This window comes from Atta colombica, unplaced genomic scaffold, assembly GCF_001594045.1.
Source record: "Atta colombica isolate Treedump-2 unplaced genomic scaffold, Acol1.0 scaffold220, whole genome shotgun sequence".
NCBI classification, from domain to species: domain Eukaryota; kingdom Metazoa; phylum Arthropoda; class Insecta; order Hymenoptera; family Formicidae; genus Atta; species Atta colombica.
In genome coordinates, this window is record NW_017259317.1 from 868,876 (window position 1) to 892,368 (window position 23,493).

Sequence of the window (23,493 nt, forward strand, 5' to 3'; positions counted from 1 at the left end):
TTTTATTTGAAATAAGATCGAGCCGTAATGGTAAGTATCGATTTTACGAACTTACTTTCATCAATCTGTCGTCCCACTGTTAGTGATATTTAATGTTAATAATTTCATCTTCTACATACAACCAGAATACACTCGAAGACACAGTAGTCTCAGAACTTGGCAACCTTACTCGACAGGGAATTGTTCTGCAGATATTAACATTCTGTGAACACAGTAGATAGCTGGAAAAAAATTAATGAAAAGAAAGAAATGGTTCAACACATCTACAATTACAGACAGCACATAGATACTTCATATTTTCTTTTATGTGAATATTAGTTACTTATCTCAAATATATATTTCTTTATTGACTACAATGATGGCAAATTAATTCCAGTGTGAAGAACTGTGCTACAATCATAAGTGACATTTACTGAGGCCAAACATTGAAAAAGTAAAATTACTTAATTACATAATTAAAATATAATTAATATATGTAATTAATGTAACATATAATTATTTATCCACTTATATGTATATATGTATATACACACATTTATATGTATATATACACATAAATACATGTAATATTTATTTTATATTATCGTTTTCTTATTCATTTTATGCTCACTTTTTATGTTCTGCTTACTTTATGTTTTCACTTATTTGTCATTTTTATTTAATTTTATTTTAATAAAATGTTATAATTTTACATTTTTTACATTTACATTTTGATATATTACCATTATACGATATTTTTTATGTACACACACATATGTCAAAAAGGATGTGCAAACTAAAGACTACTTAAGCTCAGTTCCACAATTTATGATTAAATCTTAACCGAGATTCAATTTATTAATTGCCTCTTTCCAATTCTAGAATGTTGATAAAACGATTGCAAAAGGGGAAAAAAGCAAGAGGTAAAAAGCAAGAAATAGGAAACAATACATTGTAGAATAGGCTTAAAGGTTACAAGTAAACGTTTTTAAAAAATACATTATAAATGTCCGTGTAGGAAACATTAAAAATAATGATTAATTAAACGTTTATGAAATCATTATAAAAATTTTTTTAAATGTTATTAAAACTTTTATAAAATGTTTATTTTTTTACTGTAAAAGAACCATTTTAAAATGTTTACTTACAAGTTTAGCTAATTTTCTTACAACATCTATATAAGTCATTTTTATAATAGGTCCCGGATGTTTGTTCACTGAAAAAAATGCGTGTAATTTTATATGGAAGTTATATGTATATAACTAGAAAATTATCTAAATATGACTGGAAATTTTTTCACGTAAATAGCTAGTGAAGGGGCGGTTAGAAAAGCATTGATTGGTCTTTCTCAAAGAGACGAATATTATAATTAGAGCGCGTAACTGCAAATACAGAGTATATTAAAAGGCCGCTATTTCATTAATGCGTTTTTGTCGTACGACAAATTTTTCAAGCCTGTTGATTGGCTATAGGCTAAAGCAGAGCTCGGCCTAAGATTTTCGACTTGACTCCGTCTTCCGCTATTCCCCTCAACTCTCGTTCCGCGCTCAGTTCAAATGCTGCTCAACGTTTAGGAGTGTATAATAAAGCCCATTCTACAATGGGCAGTAGCAGTAGTAAATTAAAGAGTAGGAATCAACTAATAGTTGATTATCCTTCTCACAATCGACTATGATTGGTTGATTTCTACGCCTACTCTACTGCTGCTACTGCCCATTGTAGAATGGACTTAACACTCTCAGATATGAGGTTCACCCGCTTTGAGTGTACTCACGCTGTAAATTTCATTCTATTTTTTTTTCGTTCATTAAACTAAGATAGAATAACTAAGATAGAATGAAGCAACGCGTAAGACAAGAGCATTTATGCCCTCAGAGATCCTCTCCGTCCTACACACATTTATTGCATGATGAAAATGCACAATAAAATAGCGGCTATAAAGTACTTCAAGTAAAAGCTAATACGGACAAATGAGGCGAAACCGGAAACGAGTTTGTACAATAATCTGCTATATAGCCAGACATTGAACAAATTCATGTCTTCATTTCATTAAGATGATATATAATTCCAATGCGATCCTCCATCACTCACTTATTCTTTTCATTTATATTTTATCTTAAAAAAACAACGTTTTAAAAACGTTTGTATTGTACAACATGGTTATTTAACCTGTTCCTAAAAAACATTTTTAAAATAACTTTAAACGGTTTTAAAACAAAAATATCATTTTATAAACGTTGTTGTTCTACTTGGGATCTATGATCACTTCCCGATCCAATTTTAAATTCGATTTTAAATTATATTAATCCGATTTTAATGTAATAATAATTTATGTTTTTGTTATAATTCTGCTTCGACTGTTATAGGCATTCATATGTAGTCCAATAAGATTCAATCTTGTTTACATTGTAAAATAATATATTTTTGCAATTATATACACATCATGAACTTGTGACAACCTGACTTTTTACGCACGAACGTAGCTCGTCGGTATTATTATCGCAGAACGCAAAAGAGATTCTAACAGGAGAAGTGAGATGCAAGAATCGTGTATTTGATGTTATAATATTAAGACTGTATTTAACAAAAAAAAAAAGAAAAATGGAGATATGATCGAGTCTTTGTGATGATTCGATGTTTTCGCTGGATTCGCGGAACCGGCCATTCACGGTAATGCGTGCGAGTTTTTCCCGATGCAATGGAGAAAACCAAGAATGCGTTTTGAGAACACTCAGTAGAAGCAAAGAAAAAACTCCGCCCCTTTGCTATTGTTGAGGCCCACTGGTCTAAGGCCGAGTTCTGATTGGCTTCCGCTTTTCCGTTTGCCACTTTTCTATCAAGGTATGAATCCGATCTTAGATCAGTGGGCCTCGATAATAGCAAAGAAGTGTTTTTTTTCTTTGTCTTTATCGAGTGTTCTTGATTGAAGTCATAAGAACCGACATAAGAAACCAACAGTCGAGAATGCTGGACAGAGGTAGAGCAGGTTTCACTTCTGAAATTATGCCGGTGCGCGGAAAGAAAGCGACAGCAAACAAGTCAGCGAGAACGCTAGGCGAGAGAGCATTCTACCTCAGATAATTCTCATCGATGGAGTGTTCAAGATATGTCGGTCGATTGTTATCGAAAACGCTCGATAGTGACGGAGTATGCTCTACCACTTTTTCTAGCTCGCGGTCAGAGGATTCGGTTCGGGAAAGTTCGGAATCAGAGCAGGCGGGAAAAAGAAGTTGCCGAGAAAAACTGTTATAATTTCAATCAGTCGTGTGTGCATTCCTTATAGTATTAAATAGCAAACTTAAATGAATTATATCGAAAATGATTGGAATAAAATTATCTGATTGATAATAAGGCTCATAAATTTCAGAAAAAACAAAGAAAAAAGAGGGTTATGAGCCAAAAATTATTACATAAAAAACAGAACAGGATAAGTAGAAAATATAAAAAAACAAAAAGGAAACGAAAATGTTTTAAGTTGAAATTTTAATAAAGAATGCTAGCAATAGACGTTTCGATCGCGAGCGGATCATTCTCAATAATAAAACCATACATAATAAATAGCAGTTGGAAAATAAACAAGACATAATACAATAAATATTTCACTCTCTGAGGCAAAAGGCCGATAACATAAAAATAATTATCATAACATTACAATTAAAATGTATAACGGAAAGGACGCGAATGATAACTATTTGCAGTCAATTATTATATGCTTCTGGTGTCAATTAGATAAAAGAAATGAGAGTCTTTCGATTATAAGTGAGCGGAGAACATAACGCAAACATGAATATGACCCTGTAGAAAACACATGTAATATAAATGAAAATATAGCGCAAGATTGAAATAATATAACTAGATATAAATTATAATGTAACAGATTTTTTAACATCAGAAAACGAGATGAAAAGACATTAAAAACTAGCATACAGATAATATAATATGTGAGATAATATTCAGCAAAATTAGAAAGTTAAGATTGCAAAAAATTTTTTTATCTCTATATTAACTGGAAAGTTTTTTATTTTAGATATAATAACAGCTAAAATAAATATGCATATCTTAAGTCAAGAGTTGAAATAAAAGGAGTTTCGGATACACACAGTGCGTTAAACTTAGAGAATATGCAATGCGAAAAGAAGTGAAAATGTCTCCCCCGATGTTCAAGACAAAATGAAATCACAAAAATGACATTCGAAGGAAGGAAGAGGGTTAGTTGGAAAGTGGTAGAAGGAGGAAAATAAGAGGGGATAGAAATGTGGATGAAACTATGGAAGAAATAATAAAGACAAGAAGAAATTAAGAAGGAGAAAGAGATTGAATAATAGATAGGATTCAGGCAAAGATTCTGTGTCGTTTTGTCTATTTAGACCTTGCTTTTGTCTTTTTATGTGTATCATTTCGGATATCAATCTCTTATTATATGAAGATTCGCTGTCCAATATCTTCACTTCATTTTATTTAAAATTGTGATTGAGATTTATACAGTGAAATCAGAAATGACGATGGAGAATCCGTTTTTTTATTGATATCTGAAATATGCTATTATTTTTAATTCTTTACATACAAAGTTACAATTTACCATGGAGATTGGCAATGACAATAGATTGAATTTTCTTGACACCATTGTAATTATTGACAATAAAAGAATTATTTTCGATACATATCACAAAACTACATTTTCGGGAAGGTTCCTGAATTTCCATTCCAATCACCCTCTTTGTCATAAAAAAGGCATAATCATTAGTTTCGTTGATAAAATATTTCTGTTATCACAAAATATTTCTGTTACCCTTGGTTTCAACATAACAATCTTGTTGCTATTCATATTTTTCTTAATAATGGCTATCCTCTCCCTTTTATTTTTTTCCACAATTGAAAACCGATTAAAATTTCACATACACAATAAACATACTACACACAAATAAAAAAAAATTGTTTACATTTTTTAGTTCCTTACGTTAAATCTATCTCCGAAAGTTTCTCATCTATATCCAACATATTTCACTGTAAATTATCCAACATGTTTCACTGTAAATTTTTCATCATCAACACCTTTAAAAGTTTTATTAAGAGAGGAAAGGACAAGTTAGAATTGCTTTATAATCAAAATGTGGTCTATAAGATCTCATGTGATGATTGCGAGGCTAGCTATGTTAGTCAAACCAAAAGAAAATTAAGTACGAGGATACGTGAGCATATTATATTTCAGATATCAATAAAAAAACGGATTCTCCATCATTTTTGATTTCACCGTATAAATCTCAATCACAATTTTAAATAAAATGAAGTGAAGATATTGGACAGCGAATCTTCATATAATAAGAGATTGATATCCGAAATGATACACATAAAAAGAAGCAAAAGTAAGACCTAAATAGATAAAACGACACAGAATCTTTGCCTGAATTCTATTTACTTATTATTCAATCTCTTTCTCCTTCTTAATTTCTTCTTGTCTTTATTATTTCTTCCATAGTTTCATCCACATTTCTATCCCCTCTTATTTTCCTCCTTCTACCACTTTCCAACTAACCCTCTTCCTTCCTTCGAATGTCATTTTTGTGATTTCATTTTGTCTTGAACATCGGGGGAGACATTTTCACTTCTTTTCGCATTGCATATTCTCTAAGTTTAACGCACTGTGTGTATCCGAAACTCCTTTTATTTCAACTCTTGACTTAAGATATGCATATTTATTTTAGCTGTTATTATATCTAAAATAAAAAACTTTCCAGTTAATATAGAGATAAAAAAATTTTTTGCAATCTTAACTTTCTAATTTTGCTGAATATTATCTCACATATTACATTGTCTGTATGCTAGTTTTTAATGTCTTTTCATCTCGTTTTCTGACATTAAAAAATCTGTTACATTATAATTTATATCTAGTTATATTATTTCAATCTTGCGCTATATTTTCATTTATATTACATGTGTTTTCTACAGGGTCATATTCATGTTTGCGTTCTCCGCTCACTTATAATTGAAAGACTCTCATTTCTTTTATCTAATTGACATCAGAAGCATATAATAATTGACTGCAAATAGTTATCATTCGCGTCCTTTCCGTTATACATTTTAATTGTAATGTTATGATAATTATTTTTATGTTATCGGGCTTTTGCTTCAGAGAGTGAAATATTTATTGTATTATGTTTTGTTTATTTTCCAACCGCTATTTATTATGTATGTTTTTATTATTGAGAATGATCCAATCGCGATCGAAACGTCTATTTCTAGCATTCTTTATTAAAATTTTAACTTAAAACATTTTCGTTTCTTTTTTGTTTTTTGTACTTTCTACTTATTCTGTTCTGTTTTTTATATAATAATTTTTCGCTCGTAACTCTCTTTTTTCTTTGTTTTTTATTGGAATAAAATCTGTCAAAATATTATATTATGATTGCAAGATATATATTATTATATATTAAAATATAAAATAGAAAATTTAAGATATATAATCAATCAATTAAAAAAATAAGCAGTAAAAGTTATTACATGCTAAAAATTATTTGTTTCAAAATTTGCTTTATTAAATAATATCGTCATGCCTAAAGAAAGAATTTTAATTTAGAAAGAATAATAATTTATTATCTTAATTTTTTATCTTTGACCAATTTTATATACTTTGCTTTTGTATTTGCTGAGAATGATCCTAATATTGAATTAAAATATGGATTTATCATTAATAAAGCTGTTTAGTCATCGGCTAACTGGATTGATTCACGATTGTAGACAAATAGATAGACAAATTTGTTATTTGTATCCTGTCAAGCCCACATTGACTGTTTTTTATCGCCTATTTTTTTTTTCCATTTAACTTCCATACAACTTCCCGAAATGAATGAAATACGCAGCGTTGTAGAATTTTACCCGTGGGCAATGTTTCTCGGGTAGCCTCATTTTGAGCACATTTTATCGATGTACGCGAAAACTAGGTCAGCAAGACAATTATATATACAGAGAAACGCGCTATCACGTGCACTGTCACATCGCGTTATCCTTCCTTATATCACGATCTAAGGAGGTGGCTAGCCGCACAATCACGTCGAGTATAAACTTGCATGCTTTCGTTTTGCGAGAGAGAGTTGAGACGTGTATATTAGGTAACTTCGTGAATTTCTCACGAGGGAAAGTGCACAATGGCATTGCAGTTCCGAGCCTGCGACAATAGGAAAACAACGGTCGCATAGGGATTATTTTCACTTCGTACGTCCCTATCGCCTTAAATTTTTTAACTTCCCCGAATTAGAATTTCTCTTTCTCTCGATTCATTCTCTCCTCTCTTTCCTTCTCTCTGCGGATTTTTCTCAGTTCTATAAAAATAAAACTGCTTAGAGAGACACATATAGCGCGAATGTGGCAAAGAGAGAAGGTCAATCGATTTTTGTGTTGTTTTGTTTAAGACGCGGACGTACCGAAAAATCACTCAAAAATAAATCGACGATTTTTAATTTTCGTTAAAAGATTGTTTTATAAAAAGAGAACGTAACACGATCGACTCAATGTGTAGAATGGTAGCTTTGGCTTTTTTGTATTCATGAAAATGCTTTCCAAACATGTTTTTCATTAGTTTCTTAGAGGGGGAGAATTTTTCAATCTGCAGGATATAATATCTGACGTATTTTAATATCGGGCTATCTCGTGATTTTAATATCTGGTCACATCAGTTTTTAAACTTATATTGCAGTTATGTATATTTCTATTTTTTTACTCAGGAATCACGAGTTATGATCAATAGATTTATCCAGCTCTGCTGCAAAAGATCGTCTGTAAGCGTTATAAAAAGAAAAAATAACCAAAATGATTTTTATGTATCGGAACTATGGCTATATATACGGCAGGCAGTTTCATATTGCATTTTTACATAAGTCGCGATGTAATATTCTATCTCGTTCTTTCTTGTTTTCTTCATGCTTCTCTTCTTTATTTATTTCCCGTTTTTTAATATCTTCTTTTCTTTCTTCTTTTTCTTTTATAACATTGATTAAGAACGTGGCTAAGAATGTATCTTTCATAACGTTTTCAATTTGTCTTCTCTTTTTTGACGGCTCTATAATGAATAATATGAAAACAATTATTATGTTGATAAATAAGAACCGAATTAAATTAATTCCTTTCATTTTGCTTGCACATTTTGTGTTAACTACTTTAACATTTTGTAATTACAATGTATATTATAATTACGTTCACGACCCGATTATGTCAAAGTTATAACAGCAGATGTTATAACTTCAATATAAGTTGAGCCGTTTAAATGTAGTATACCTATAAAACAAACTCGTTTTTAAATCATCTCATAGCCATAATGACAGCACATCTAGCGAAAATAAAAATCGGAGCGTAAGTCGAATGTAAAGGGAAAGTAACAAAAGCATAAACAAAACTAGGCAAAAATTGGAACAAAATGTAAGAGGCGTTTAAGATTTTTCCAATTTTTTATTCGTTCCAATTTTTACCTCCTAGAAGCTTTGTTAACGTTTTTGTTATTCTCGCCTTACATTCAACTTTGCTTTTTAATTCGTTAGGGATTTTATAAGATTACACATAAGATTACAACTAAATATTATTTAGAATTGTTGTAATTTATTAATGTACAAATACAAAACTTACCTTTTGATTCAAGGGATGAAATAGATAACAATGATCTTTCCTCATTTGGGTGGTCTGATGGACCTTCGCTTGTAGCAATTGCAAGAGATTTGATGGACACTTTGTGGCCAAATAATGAATCCATGATCTAATACATAATAGGGATAATTAAATGTTGTAATATAAAAATATATCTTGAAGAGGATTCCGATAGTGCACACCGTTAATTGATCAATTTAAAATAAAATATTCTTATTGATATAGCAGTGAAACATTATTAAGCACTGACTAATGTAAGTGGATTTATGCTCTTAGTATGTGCGCTAATAGGATCCTCTCTCTTATTGCATAACTGTGAATATCGCAACATTTATATAGGGTGTACCAGAGTTAGCGCAGAGGCCGGCACATACAGATTCCTCATGTTTTTACAACTTATTACTATTTCGATTTCTTCACTATATTATTTCTCTCTCTCCTATCATAATTCGAAATTTCGTTCGTTTCTAAATATGAAATATTTATTTATATCAAATGCGTATTTCAAATGTAAATTTTTTTTTCTAATATTACTTATGACAGAAAAGAAGTTTTGCAAATATCTGTCATTGATGTTTTTAACGTTGTTTGAATCATTTAATTAATATTGATTTTATTTATAAATTTATTTATTTATCGAATTTGCAATTGACATTACTTCTCATCAATTAAATCAGATTCAATTTAAGAATATGGTAGTTAATATAGAAATTTCACAAAACTTTGCAATACTCGTTTGGTACTGTGCTATTGAGCGATATGTCAGTCAATCAGGAACGACCGACCGCGCGAATTTCATGCTCTATAATTATTTTCAAATGATCACCATTTGAAAACTATTGATTTTACTAACCTTAAGATTTTACTATTAACATTTTACTTTTTCATGAGGAATGTGTACGTGCCGGCTCCTATGCTAACTCCAGTACATTTATACATATAATATATGTATGTATGTATGTCCAGTCAGAAATGATAATGAATAATCGAATCGACGTCGAAAGCATCAAATCGATATCGAATCGTCGATTCGATGTCGATTTCATTATCATTTCTGACTAAGTGTGTGTCATGTGTACGTCTGTGATAAACATATAGAAAAAATGCCCACATATTTTTATGATTGCCACTTTTCTTATTTAAATCAATAATATTTTTGTATGCTCGCTTTAAGCCGGACATTTTGGACGAACACTGAAATGCTGTTATAAGTTGAGTTAATTTCCCTCATTTGAACTACAATTTCAGCCCAAATTTTGCTGCACTTAAAACCAACTATTTGAAAATTCTTCCTCTCTTTCTCTATATAATTCGATTAATAATAATACTGCTTGATCCAGCCATTCAAATCAAATGTTTTTGATTGATCTGAAAATTAAGCAAACATAAATTTTAGAAATCGATAAATATTAATTTTTATATATTTTTAAATTTATTTTATATATTTTTACTTTTATATAAAATTAAAGAATTTAATAGACGTATGAATATTTATACGAAAATTAAGTGTGCATTTTACCATTGTTTCGATCAATAGCATTTTCATCATATGTTAAATCAATAAGTTTTACTGACTCGTTATTACTGTTTTTATTTTATTCTTTTGCAATAAGATTTAGTAAAAATGTACTATAAAAAATACGACACAAAATTAATATAACTTATACATTAAACTTAACTAACTTATACATTAAATAAATCAAAGTAAAATAATCATTAATTTTACCTTGGCATGTCTCTTCATATCTTCTTCATTTAAAAGTAAAGTTAATATTTCATTTTTATCCTCTAACAAGATTAGGAATTTATGCAATTGCTGTAATCGCTGTTCTATTGCAAATTGCAAACATTCATCCGTTCACTGTTGTGTTGTCCGTTACTCATTCCGAATTACAAATCATGCGCAAAGACCGCATCAGACGTATCAACTGCCTCAAGTCGAAATAGAAGCAGTCAATGCGCTGGGAGGAGTGCTAAGAATATAGTACGGATAGTACAACCTAGGGAATTCTCGGCACTACCAAAGCGCTTCTAATGCGCGCATTAGTTAAATCGAAATCGACTTTCTATGCAATCTATATGTTTCATGCGTGACTCGAAACGCACCCCCTGTTATAATTACGAGTTTAAATTTCCTGTTATAAGAATTCTGTTATAATTATTATTACGCATTTTAGATTATACTTAAGTAAGCTGTAAGTCATAAATAAAAATGGTTAAAGCCATTAGAATAACTCTGATTAATTTTAATTAACAATTATTTATATTTATAGATATAAGAAAGCAGAAGAGAGGGGACCATTAAATGAAGCATGTTACTCCTTATGATCTATCAATTTGATATCATGCTTATTGCCAAATTCATCTGAATAATTCTACTTCAGAAAATATATTGAAATATAATTATTGAAATATAATTAAATAATATATTGAAAATTTTCTATGCACTTACGCAAGTATTACATATATAATGATAAAATGAAAAAAATATTGCAGTGACAACAAGTGTTAATCTGTTTTTAGGCCTGCTGGGGTGCATTATTTCTCAGAAATTAAGTCGAAACAAATTTTAATCGAGGCAGTCAGATTAATTACAAATGCCCTCCTGACAAATCAAGATTTGCCTGTTAAAATCGAAGCGACTGTAGCACTTCAGATGCTTTCGGCACAACCAAAGGCTTAGAAATACATCAAGCTTTTAATTAAACAAATAATAACACTCGAATTGTTGACTATTATAAAGCAAACTGAAAACGATGATTTTACGAGTGTTACCCAGAAGATCGTCTATACATATACGGAGCAATTACTGTTTCAATCACTGTTGAAGTTTGTCAGCATTTGATAAGAAGTTTGATAGCTTATTGTAAAAAAATGATAGAAACAAAGAAAATCATACTAATAAGAGTACAGGTCGTTTAGAGAAGCACAAGTTATGGTGTAAAAATTTTTATTACTTTATAAGAACATATATCAAACATTGAGAGATTAACCGACAAAAATTTGTTCAACACAACAATTTGCGGATTTATAAAGTTAATAATTTTATCGAAAACTTTTCTTAGTCTATTGAAATGTCACTTCAGTTTTGTCAATCTGTGAGTGATTTCATTTTGAACTGTTGAATCTTCGAAATCTCTGTAATTTCATTCCTGAAGAGGACTCCAAACGAATCAAAACATGCAATTTGAAATATTGATATTATTCTTGTAAAATAATAAAAGTTTTTACATCAGAATTTGCGCCTCTATAATTGCGCTGTATTCTCATTAGCATTGATTTTCTTTGATGTGTTTACAATTTAACAGTCTATATAATTGTTACATTTTAATTTAATATTGCAGAATATTTATTATGTTATATATTTATGTTATATTATATTATATATTTTTCATCTAGGCTGCTACATTTAGCAAAGTATTTGATATAGATAAAGGTGCCCGTTGTAACTTACTTGGATTAAAGTGATCGCATACATTTTATTACAAATGACAATGCATTAGTAAGACTGAATACTTTTCTTTACTATCTCATGTTAATTACATGAAATAATGTTCGTTTTCTAAATCAATGCGATTTATTTTAAATTCTTTTTCCTTATTAATTTAAAATTAAAGATCTGAAAAGTGACATTTTCAATATTAGAAGAGAGTGATAATTCTATTTATATACAAAAAAAAACTATTTATATAAATTATTTATATACAAAAAATAGAAGAACATGTGTGCATGATATATTAGTTGTGTCCCTTCTGGAAGATTATCAAAAGAAAAATGAAGACTCAAGTGAATAAGAATTTGATGGCTTGGATGATGGACCAGAGCAATCTATAGTAATACAAAGTACGAAAAAAAAGAATATTTTTTCGTTATTTTATGCAAATATTATTTATGCAAATTATGTGAATATTAAATTTTATCTTTCTCTTCCATTATTTTTTAGATATTTAAAAAGTCTGTAGCATTACAACAAATATACAAGATGGCAATCATGACACATGCTGTGATAAAGTGTTTATTACTATTTTTTTTCTTATTTTTATTTTATATTTTAATTTAAACTGCATAATTTTTGCATATTCTTTTGACTTTCTCTTATGTCAAATCCACATTAATATTGACATTTATTTATTAATTATAAAAATCATGAATTAAAAATTATAAATAAATACAGACAAAGACATAAGAATCAAATTAATGGTGCATAAATTAAAACAAAATGTATTTAATTAAACCTCGTAACTATGAATGGCATTGTGATAAGGAATGTTTTAGCTCTATTTTGAGCATATAAATACAGCATATAAATATGTAAATGCTGTCTTTTTTGAGCCATTTATTATCGCGGTTACTATTGATTCTATTAAAGCTTAATTAAAGATTTTGTTTTTAAATAATTTGCACATCATTAACTACGTACTTACCTTTACTTATTGATTGCTACATTTTATACTTGAGAGTTGTATTTTAATTTATACTTCTCTTTAATAATCTTATTTTTTATTTTATATAGATACATCATAATACACAAAAAATCATTACAAAAGTTAATTAAACATAGGAAAAAGCTACATTTACTAATAAATTTAGTGCAAAATCTCAATACACAAGCTAGATGCAACTCAAAATGAAAAGGGATTATCTCAGTTTCCTTTAACAAGCACGAATAACTTCCTAAAATTTGAACAAAAACTTCAATCTGATAGAAAGATTAGAAAACAGTTTGTAAGTATTTTGCTATATATCTGCATAATTTGTGTCTTTTTAACGAATAATTAATTGTGCATCGGAATGATGGTATAGAATACATTCAACATTTATTAATTAAATATGTTTTGATAGTAAATATACAATTTCATATTTTATTTTACAGAGGAACTAGATTACAATAATTGGCGGTAAAACATGGAATATTTTAAAAGCTCTTTTGGATGATGCTTTGCTATGCAAGAAATTATCATGGACTAGACAAAAAGGATCAATATCTATTAAAGATTGTGAATTTTCCAGTATTATAGCAGGTACTTTCGATTTTTTTTGCAAATATCACATAGTGTGACTGCATTTTTTCTGTAACTGTTAGCATAATATTGATTCTTACTAAAGTGAATTTCAAAAGTTTTAAGAAAGTTTAATAGTCTACTTTACAATGCATGCTAAGGTTGTTATTGAAATATGAAATATATTTAATACACAGTGCGATAGATAATTTTTAAGACTGGGTCTATAAAACACTATAGAAACAAAATATTTTTATGTTTATTGTTTTATTTATTCAAAATAATCTCTTCTTGCTTCAATACACTTGTTACAGCGATTCAAAAGTGATTCAAATGCATGATCCAGCTCATTTTGTGGTATTGTCTAGTGCCCGTGTTGAAACTGTTTGGATGATCGGAATGTCGAAAAAGCATCCTTTCAACTTTAATTTCAATTTTGGGAATAAAGAGAAGTCGCATGGAATCAAATTAAGTGAATATGAGGCGAATGATTGAGTATACATGATTTTAGACCAAAAATTGATGAACAATGAGTGAATTGCGAGATACCACGTGCAACAGCGATCAACTTTCTGGATATCGATATTCAGAACGAATACGGATTCTGGTCATCAAATGCTTCAAAACTTCGAGATAATAGTTGCCAGTAACTGTTTAATCAGATGGAACGAATTCTTTATGGATAATTCCTTTGCTATCGAAGAATGTAATGAGCATTGAGCGAATGTAATGAGCGAATATAATGAGTGACTCTCTACCATCCGAAAATTATTTATGCAGGAAAACATTTGACTTAAACAAGCGTCACCATACACTTGCTGCATCAACTGGAATATTTTTGATGTACTTTTATCAAGTTTTGCGTTGAATTTAATGACCGCTCTTTGTTTCTATGATAAAATTTCAACATCGATTTAAAATTTGTTTAGAAAGAACTGTCATAACTTTGTCATTTGTTATCCGATTTACATGAATTTGGATGCGTTTGAAAGAAAAAAAATATATCTTTCTAATGATGCTAATATTCAACAGATAGTGCCATTAATTGCTGAGATATGGCGCAAGTCTTAAAAATTATTTGTCGCACTATGTATTCATTTCTATCAATGCAGATTAAGACACACTTAGGCTTAATTGCATCAACGTTATTTTGATTTCAAGCAAGGCTTAGAAGTTTGTCTTTCTCTCTATCTGTCTCTTTGTTTCTTTCTCGATTCTAAAAAGAGATAGATACATTTTTAAATTGCGTTTGAAATCAAAGTAACATTGATGCAATCAGATCTTAGTGTTAATCTTTGTCTTTCTCTAATTATTATAAAATTATTATAAAAGTAAGAAAAATCTTAAATGAAAATTAATGCATATTGGTAGAAATAGATATTAGTTTTCATTTGGATTGTAGAAAAAATTTACATAATTTTTTTAATTATATAAGAATTGTTTTAGCTCTATACGTTATTTAATTTTTTCATTATATTTATGTACAGAAATTTCTAGATCAACTCTCTAAGAAGAATCATCACTTGTTCTCATAAGAACTTATCGAGTGTATGTATTACTCTGTATATACATTACTCTGTAAGTTTATGTAAGGTCCAAGACACAATGCGAGGGAAATAGCGATAAGAATAACATGGTTTCATCCTATTCAGAAAATCGGATACACCGAAATACACAGTTTCTGGTAGATTGAAATCGTGTTACTTCTATCGCTATCACTATTCCCTCGCATTGTGTCTTTAAACATACAGTAATTGTAAATTCGAATCTATCATTTTTCGTAAATCTTAACAATAAGTTATTTATAAAGATATTGCATAAAATTATAAACACTTGTAAATTTTTACGAGAACAAGTTACAAGCCCTACGATTCTGTTAAAAATAAGATCTTATTTATTATATAAAATATATTTTTGCAACAACCTATATTATTAAAATGCAAAATAATAATAAAAGTTATTCTGTAATTCTTTCAGATAATGTATCGACTACGGACCAATGTACCCTACAGGCGGTTTGTAAAATTATTCAAGAATGGTTGCGACGCGCAGGAGATCGCATTATTTATATTAACAAAAAACAGGTAGTGTAAAATAAAAATGCAATACAAAATGTAAATGCAGATATTAATGCAGTACAAAACGCAGCGCAGTCAAGATCATAAGTTATAAGTTAATATTTATACTTGGTTTTTATATTGATATGTAATATTTTTAAAACTTTTGTTTTTGATATTTTCTTCGAATTAGCCAAAGGCGGAGGATTATCATCATATGCTATAATGCCAATGTTTTGTGGATTTTGCAGATCACTTCATCAGGCCGAAGAGCATATATATGTGAATAATAAATGTGTGTAGTTGATATTACTTCATCGTTACTATAAAATCGATAAAATCGATTAACAAAGATGGATTCTTTAATGCTCCAATTATTCATATTCTTTTTGCTTAACAACTCGATTTTTGTTTTATGGTTAACATTTGAGAAGAAGATTTTCAGGTCTGGCAAATTGAAAAAAAACTTTAATATTAACGTACTTATTTCTCCTCCGAATATTTTTACCTTGCTATACATAGATATTATGATATTCATGTATGGATATAATACAATTGTATATAAAAATAAAAAAAATATTAATAAAAAATGTTTAACTTAGTGAAATATGTGTACAATATCTTATAAAAATAAAATGAACAATGGCCATGTTCTGATATACATTGTCAGTACTGAAAATTTATAGTATTCGTAATGTGAACTATAGATTTTCGGAAATCTATAATTTACGTTATGTATATATTATAGATTTTCAGTGCTGTCAGTGTATATCGAAACCTATAAAAATCATTATGTCCAAAAGTAGTCTGAAAGACGTCTAAAGAATGACATTATACACTGGATATACACTGTAGTCTCAAAGACGTCTTATAGACATTACAGGAACTGTCTAAAAAACAGCCAGCAAAATGTCCAAAATATGTTTTATAACGTTTGACAGACATGTATAATAAGGCTACTAAAAGACAGAAATAAGACGTCTTAAAGACGGACATGCGAGAGAATATTAAGTTTTAAAGGCATTAAAGGCATTTAAGACGACTTATTGTTTACTGGGATATTACAGATAAATCTGGCAACATTGCTAGAAAACATTTGAATGCTGCAAAAGATGCAAATATATGAACAAATTTAAATATTTGGTTTACGCAGATTGTGGAATATATTAATTGAATAAAAATGTTGGAAAATAAGAAATTATTGAAATATTAATAAAGGTAAACACATTTTAAACGGGATTATTAAAATAACATAAAAAATTCTTTATTTTATTAACAAAATTTGTGCATATCTACGTTTACAAAAATAATATACACAGAAGTATATTACTTTTAAAATAGTATTTTTTAAAATAGTATTTTATTCCAATGCATTAAATTTTATTAAAGTTGTTACAAATTGCTGTAATAATTTTTTTACTTTTTTGTTTCTCGCTTTTATTTTTAAATTCATAGAAAAATGTCAACTGTCGAATGCTTCACGTTGCTATATAATGTGATGCATATTAACAGAATTATTCCATTTTTTTATACGAGAAAAAGATACCCACTTTTTAAAATTGTTTTAAAATAATTTAATTGCAAAAAAGTTTTGTTACTAAGTGTACGTGATAGTGCAACTCTTGAAGAAAAAAAATCACTCTTGCAAATTGCTTTGCGATTGCTCAAAGATGAAGAAATTAAGTTTTTCGCAGACAAGTTTTTACTGAACAAATGACTTTTTGCAAAAACTAATGAACATTTCAAGCTCGTTCAAGACTAAATTTTTTTGTCATCACGAGGGCTGCATTTTACGAGAATTTCAAAACACTTCAATCTCAATGAACAGAGAGCGAATGAAAAAAAGCCTTTTTGGTGATTTTTATTTTTTTCCTATTTAACTAATAGACCGATCTTAATGTTCCACATCTCACTTTGTAGGTATTTTGAATACTTACATTTTTTATACTGAACTTTTTTGCATACATAATTGATATCTTTCGTTTTATAAGCGAAAAACTTGCTTTTTGCAACTATTCGAATTTTTTTCGCATATTTCCCACACGAGTTGCAAATCTCAAACATATATATTTCTTTTCTGATAGCCTTCTGAACATTTTCATGCAGAGAAATATCAATTTATAATTTTTGCGAAACGATTCTTTTTGAGTCTAATTCTACTGGACTATCAATAGTCGTGACGTAAAACCGATTCTTTCGAAAGAAAAGAATTGTAGCGTTCAGGACGTAACAATAGTATTCATGTATAAGGATTCATTTTCATATCTACGAATCTCTCGAGACAATTGCATAATTACATTACAATTTCTGTAAAAAAAGAGGAAATAATGTTGTAGCAACGAAAACCTCTAGGCATTGCAATTTAATTTTCTATAGATTGGTAACATCGTTTAAGTAGTAAATCTGTCAATTTAGAGATTCTTCTGGGTAACTTTTTTGTGATATGCATACGCGTATGTAATAAATATGTAATAAATATCTTTTAAACATAAATGTTAAATATATTATGACATAAAATTAGAATTAAATAAAATCACACAAATAATTGAAAATATGAAGAGACAAACAAGATGAAAAAGAATAGAGTATTAAAATATTCATTTAATTTATTTCCTTTTTTTCCACAGAGTTGGGATAGTTTATATAAAATAAGCAATAAATCCAAATTTTCCGCGTTTATTTCTTTCCAAGAGTATTCGACAATTATTGTTATATTTTTAAGTCGTGAATGCTTCATTGCAAATACCTTGTTCTAGAATATTTACATTTTTTAAATTCAATATGATTTATAGATTTTCTTACTAAGCATCAGAAAAATGTTTGAAGCTTTATGAAACATTCAAATTTTTGAGATAGATAAGATTCAATCGTAATACTTGGAAACAGAAAGAGAATCAATTACATTCAATTTAGAAAGAAATAGAAATAAACGCGAAAAATTTGGATTGATTGCTTATTTTATAAACTGTCTCTGTAGAAAAAATAAATAAATTAATAAATAAATTAATAAATATTTTAATACTCTCGTTATGTCCTGTATCGTCTTAGACGCCACGATTCTTTTCTTTCGAAAGAGTCGGCTCCATAATGCTACGGTTGGCGTCTATGAAATTCGAATAGAGTCCTCTGACAGAACTGAAAAGAAGGATCGGATAAGTTCCGCGAAAACTCGTAAACGCCAATCAATCCGGAAGGAATAACAACTTTAATGTAGATTCGACAAGATTGCGAAAGACATTATAAATGCACCTAAGTCACGCAATCCAAGTAAAAATCCAAGCTTTGTCATCCCAGATTGACCAATAATTTTATTTTAAGAAAACAGGCATCACATCGCGCTTAAAAAATTATAAAACGCTTGGGATAATTTTCCACGTTATCTAAGATCAGACTCGTGATTGCCCTGTACGCAAAATTAGTTGTGCACGATAACCATCTGTTTACCTAGCCATATTTTTCGCGAGGATAATAGATTTCGTCATTCATTTGGAGCAATCTTGCCTCTTTAAAGAAAAATGTAAATCAAATTTCTTTTCTTCTCGAAACCCCTCTAGCGATGCATTTTAGAATAACAACGATAGAACGTTATAAAAATCATAAATTTCGCGTGACAATGCAATTAACTATTGCATTCTAGACAAAAGACTACGCCCTTTTTTCGGAGTATAAATAGAGGTCCCGTTGAAGCGCAAAGTGTTAGTTCTAAAATCAAGCTAACTTGGTTCACATTAGTACACAAAAAAGTTTTAATTCGCGTCAGTGCAAATTAGAGCCTTAGCTCGTCGCGCATCTCAGTGTTCAATTACGCCGTGTATTCTCTAAGACCATCATCCAGTCTTGACTCATTGGACTACCCTCCTCAACATCCATCCTAGAATTTGTGGACCAAATAATCCCGCGCAGCTAAACAGTAAGTTAGCCTGTCACTCCAGCCACCTATCCACATCTTCTCATATGAGTATACACACATAAATATATGTATGTATGTATATATATATATATATACATACTCATACATAATTAATGTAACGGATCCATACATATATTTAACCCTTCGGTTCGATTATAGTGCGCGTTCGTATTTCCAAAAAAACGAAGATGAACCCCTTATGTCAGAAGAAGTAAGCGGAGCCGTTCACCTGGCCGAAGCATGCCGCCACAATCGATCGATGATAATTACTTAGAAATATGGTACTCAGTCTCAGAACAATCACAACCTATAGACCATTTCTCCTGTCATCGATCCCATTATCCAGGAGGTCCTTAATTATTCCCCTCCTCCTCTCGAAGAATTATTCCCTCTCCCTCCTCCTTTCGAAGAGCGACTCCTTCTCCCTCCTCTTTTAAATCAGCTTTTCCATAAACAGATCCCGTACCAATCAACTATATGTAATCGACGACTCTTTACTGTATTATTATTCTTCCCCCTCCAATAAAGGGGATAGATTAATGATTATCTATATTATACATATAAGAAATCCCACTCCTTACACTGTTCTTTATAAGCACCTCATCCCAATGTACTCCTCTTACCTTCCTCGCCTCCAATTCTCAATAACCTTACTTTCTTCTTCTCCTATTCACCCTCTGTGTTACACATCCACACTTATAGTTACAAATTTTTCTGTATTTAAATCTAGGTCCGTACTTATGTAAATCGCGACGCACGCGCACACACGCACACGCACGCACGCACACACGCACACACACATATAAGTATATATATATATATATAAGTTTTATATGAACTTGATAATATTTTTTTTTCTTTTAATAAATGTAAGTTTATATTACAAATGAAGATCCTGTCTTTACATTTATTTTAAATCACTCGTATTCCATTTCCTCTAATACCTGAGGTCGGGTCAAAGATTAAATTCCTTGACTCAAAAAGTAGAACCGACATTCGCACTGTCTATCGGTGTTGGCATCACCAACAGGTGTCATAGCGTCCTTTCGGGACATTGATCATATTCCGGGACTGAAAAGGAGCATGCGACTCATAGCTGTTCGCCTTTGCGTATACCTGAGATTAAATCTAATCATTCTTCCATACCTTCTCCCTCAGTGTCGTCTTGACCAAATTCTCAAGGATTTGGACGTAACACTTTATTCTTTTTTATTCATTTTGTTTATTCATCTCTGCACTTCATATTTTCAGTTATTTGTGTGATTTTTATTTTATTTTTAAGATACGTTATTTGATTAGAGCTAAAACGCGATTATATTAATAACGCATTCAGACACCAGTAGCATCGATAATTGATTGACTATATAATAATAATAATAATAATAATCTTAAATTTGGCATTAATCAATTTGATTAGCTGCTCGATGCAAATCCTATTAAAAAATTTGTTTATAAATTAGACCGATCATGCTCTTATTAATTTGCTTTATTGCATCATTATAGCAATGATCTTATATTTTTGAAGTGTAATATCAAAAAATTCACTATAATGTTTACAATATTTAGATGACTTTATTCAAAATTTTCCTAAATAATCTCGGACTGAATATCAATGTGAAGAGAACAAACAGTTGATAATGACAAAGAATCAACATAATAAAGTAGCTAACATAATAAAGTAGCTAAGTTATTCGTCTTCAACTTCAGTTGTTTTGTCATGATCACATTTATCATGTCCTTTTTGACACTTTCGACATTGTTTACTTCTAGTCATATAAGAGAGTATTTTATTTGAATTAACCTATAATTGCTCTATGACCTACAATCCCAATTTGAAAATAAAAATGCATAATATTTATATCTAAAATAAATAAATACAGTGTTTACCTATACAGTGAATAACAAATAAATAATTATGCAAATGTCATGACAATGAAAATCTTATCAGATAAACTATTATTATAGAAATGTCCTGTTCCTCGACATTGCCATTCAGCATCAAAAGAAACTGTTATATTTTTCAAAAAAGTTCCCCAGAAGAACATTTTCTCTCTGAGGTGATATAAAATAAGCGGCTAAGCCATGCACCAAATTAAATAATATTTATTGAGGGAGATAAAAGCTATTTTTCTCTCCCCTCCATTTCTCCCGCATGGGCAGATACAAATTTAGAGCTGAAGGACGTTTCCTCCAGCCTACACAAAATATTACAATATTTCATTCCTCAGCTCACGTGTTGGAGAGATACGTTATTACATCAATATGCTCCTCCGGGACATCACAGCAGTGTTGTCAGAAATATAAAAGTTTCGAAGTAGCGCGCGTGGCAGTATAATACAGTTAGTAAAATTAAATATCGCGCACACTCATACTCGTATAAGGGTGCCATGCCATAACGCGCATCGTCATACGTGCGTATTCGCATATCGAAGGATCCGATCAATCTCGGACATTCCGCCGCGTTTTATGTACGCAACAAATCTGTTCCTTATGTCTCATGCAGCGGATCGCATATAAGCGGAGCCAATCACTGAATCATTCTCTTAGATCTGCTTGCAAAATTTGCAGAGAACTGTTCTCTAAGAGAACAATTTTGTGATTGACGATCCGCTAATCCACTTACGTGCAATTTGCTGCATGGGACATAAGGAACAAAATTGTCGCGTACATAAAACAGCGGAATGTCAGAGATTGATCCTTTGATAAATATGCGTGTACGGCGATACGCGTCATGGGACCGTACTTTAAGATACAACATATAGTTATACGTGACAATCACACTTGAACAGTCAGGGCTTCACAAACAAAAGAGTATATAATAAAATATAAAAAGGCTAAAACGAAGTTAAAAGGAAAGAACAAAGGTACATATTGGGAGTACAAATAAGTTTCCGCCGTTTGCAAAAGACGACGCCACTAATAAACTATAGTTAAAATTATTTGATGTAAAACGACATATCGTAAGATTGGACATCCGGCAACACCATAACCTTGAAATATTAGCGATTTTGTATCAGCATCATATATTTTTTTTGTACGAAAATGTCGAGTTTTGAGAATAAGCGAATGCGGGAACTTTCGATTTACTTCTTTAATTTGAAGAAATCTGCAGCTGAGGCTCATTGCTTGTAGAAGCCTTAAGTGAGAATATGATGCCTTGAGAGAAGTTATCGTGAGTGGTTTCAAAAGTTTAAGAACGATGAATTTGACGTCGAAGACAAAGAACGTAGCAGAAAGCCAAAAGTGTACGAAGACGCGGAATTGGAAGCATTATTGGATGAAGATTCGTTTGCCAAACGCAAAAAGAACTTGCACTTACATTAGAAGTGACTCAACAAACAATTTAATATCGTTTGAAATCATTGGGAATGATTCAAAAGCAAGGGAATTGGGTTCCATATGAACTGAAGCCGAGAAACGTTGAACGCCGATTTTTCACATGTGAAATGCTGCCAGGCATAAACGAAAAGATTTTTTGCATCGTATAGTCACTGGTGATGAAAAATGGATCCACTATGATAACTCAAAGAAGAGGAAATCATGGGGACCACCTGGCCATGCTTCAACATCGACAGCCAAGCCGAATATTCATGGAAAAAAACTCATGTATTTGGTGTCGTGTATTATGAGTTGCTCAAACCGAACGAGACCATTACTGGGACTCTCTACCGAACACAATTGATGAGATTGAGTCGAGCACTCAAGGAAAAACGCGCCTACTACTACTCCAGGCATGACAAAATTATTCTCCTGTATGCTCGACCACATATTGCGACGCCGGTCAAAATCTTAGAAACACTCAAATGGGAAGTTCTATCCTACACGCCGTATTCTCTAGACATTGCTCCTTCCGACTACCACTTGTTCCGATCAATGACGCATGGCCTGTCTGAGCAGCACTTCACATCATATGAAG

At 30.5% G+C, this 23,493-nt stretch overlaps 1 long non-coding RNA gene and 1 pseudogene across 1 annotated transcript; one reads left to right on the forward strand and one right to left on the reverse strand.

Annotated features, from left to right (window-relative positions):
* The window catches only part of LOC108687929, an 11,443-nt pseudogene extending 1,284 nt beyond the window's left edge, over positions 1 to 10,159 (reverse strand).
* Positions 10,160 to 13,269: 3,110 nt separating this feature from the next.
* LOC108687928 lies at positions 13,270 to 15,663 on the forward strand. Its single transcript, XR_001931765.1, has 3 exons — positions 13,270 to 13,335; positions 13,484 to 13,631; positions 15,588 to 15,663. It is a non-coding gene; the product is annotated as an uncharacterized LOC108687928 (long non-coding RNA).
* Positions 15,664 to 23,493: the final 7,830 nt, after the last annotated feature.